Here is a 2,431-nt window from a genome sequence, read left to right on the forward strand (position 1 = left end):
GGGGTAAGTGAAGGAATCCTGAGTGCGAGGGTAGAGGGGTGGTGACATTAGGAAAGTCTGAGATGGATAGTGAGCAGCAGACTCAGTGTTTGAGTGCAGGCCAAGCGTAAGTAGCTTCTGTTCCCTGCACTGGACCTAACCAAGTTTTGCCTTAGCAAAGAGAAGGCATTGGGCTTTGTGTTATCCTGCTCCTGAGCTCTGCCCCAAAGTGTTGTGTGGCGGGCGGGGCAAAGAGCCAGTATGTGTCATTGGCCTGTTGGAGTGTTGCTGAAACAGGGCAGAGTAGAGGTCGCATTGTGGGGTCTTGTGAACCTCAACTCTTCTTTCCCCTTCTAATAACTGAGGGGATGGGAATCCTTACCCAGCGAGGTCACGTTCTCATAGTTCTCCTGCACGACGTCTCTGTGGAGGGCTCTCTGAGCGGGGTCCAGCAGAGCCCACTCTTCCCTGGTGAAATACACAGCCCCCTCCTCGCAGGCCATTGGCCCCTGAAAGAGCAAGAGCCCCTCACTCAGTACCTGCTGCCTACTGACAACCCCACTGCTCACAGGGGAGGGGCCAATCACTTGGAAGCTGGGGGAGGCAGGCAGGCAGCATAGTTCCACCCACACCCCCATCACAGGACAGCAGACAGGAAGCATCAAGGGGAGGGGAGACAAAGAGCACCCCCACTCCTCCCAGCAGAGAGAGGGGGCAGGAGTCTTCCCATTCCTCACTCACCTACTAGCCAGAGGCTGGGACAGGAGATGGAGCCCGCAGCAGGGGCCAGGGACAGCTCCCTGGTGTGAATGGCAACACCCTCCTCATTGCCAGCAGCCGGATGGGAGGGGATGACGTGTCTCCCCTGGGCCTCACTGGTGGGTGCCCCTTTAGATCTCACCGCTGCCTCTGGCTAGTAGGTTCAGGCTCCAGTACTAAAGTCTGGTAAGTTTCCCTAGCACCATACGGGGGGGGGGGGGGGGAGTGTTTCCTGCTTGACTAATTAGGGAATTCCCACCCACAAACCATAGGGGGCTGGTGCTGGGATCTAGGCACCACAGTAAACAAATCTCGGCAGATTTATCACACCCTGTCCCCCTCCCTTCCTCCACCTTGTGGCTTTCCTGCCCCCTCCCGCTTCCAGACCAGCCCCCTCGGAAGTGCCCACTGTAATGTTACTGACATGAACTGTGACCGTATAGATCACTGCTGCAACCAGGGGCCTATGGCTGCACCAGGTCTTGTACAGGGGAGGTCCAGTGGGGTGTCTACGGAAAGGTTGTAGTTTGCTGGTTATGATTATGCTGCCTGTATGTGTGTATCATTTTTGTATTTGAAGTTATGAATATTGGCCATGCACTTGTATCTCAATGTGTTTCATCCTAAGTAGCCTCAGTGAAGCGTTTGGTCAGTTTCTTGAGAACGGGCACTCAGGCCTTGCCTACACTTGCGAGTTATAGTGCAATAAAGCCGCCCACAGCGCTGTAACTCACTCTCCGTCCACACTGGCAAGGCACATGCAGCGCTGCATCTCCGTGGCTACAGCGCTGCAGGTACTCCGCCTCCCCGAGAGGAATAACAGCTGCTGCGGAGTGGCTGAGACGCTGCCGCTCCAGTGTAAACAGGGAGTAACCTTATTACGCAGTGATTGACCTCCAGAAACTCCCCATAATCCTTCTAAGTGAAGGTTCCTCTCCTTGTTTTGTTGTGATGCCTCTCTTTGTTTTGTTGTGAACTCCGGGCTCCGGGAGCTGCTTGTCAAAAAACCAAACACAGCTCCTGTTTGCTGTGAATGAGTAGAGGGAGGCAGGGGGGCTCCCTTTGGAACGCCCACAGCTAATGTTTGCTTGAAGAGAGAGGCAGCGCGGGGGAGGAGGGAAGGGGGTTGGAGGGAAGCTGCTTATCTGGTCTGTGAGGAAAAAAACAAACAGCTGCGGTTTGCTTTCAGTGAGAGAGGGGCGGAGGAGGGAGGGGGTCGGAACTTGCAAGGCAGGGTGCTGACACTCTCAGCAGTCCAAAACCCCACTCTCTCTCCCGCCACACTCCCTGTCACACTCCACCCACCCCCCTTTTGAAAAGCACGTTGCAGCCACTTGAGTGCTGGGATACCTGCCCATAATGCACCGCTCCCAATGCCGCTGCAAATGTGGCCACACCAGTGTGCTGTCAGCTGTCCGTGTGGACAGACTGCAGCGCTTTCCCTACTCAGCTGTACGAAGGCAGGTTTAACTCCCAGCGCTGTACAGCTGCAAGTGTAGCCGTACCCCGAGTGTCTGTGTGATAAGTAACCCTGGACCAGCAGCCCTGACTCCAGCAGCCTGCCTCTCACACCCCAAGCACATTCTGGTTTGGGGGGAGTAGGCTCAGTGTTTGTAGAGAAGGGCAGGGGTAGGAACCTTCTGTTCATTATGCCGGACCTAACCCCCAGTTTCACTTGAGCAAACACGAGCTA

Source organism: Mauremys mutica, unplaced genomic scaffold (genome assembly GCF_020497125.1).
Source record: "Mauremys mutica isolate MM-2020 ecotype Southern unplaced genomic scaffold, ASM2049712v1 Super-Scaffold_100125, whole genome shotgun sequence".
NCBI lineage: Eukaryota > Metazoa > Chordata > Testudines > Geoemydidae > Mauremys > Mauremys mutica.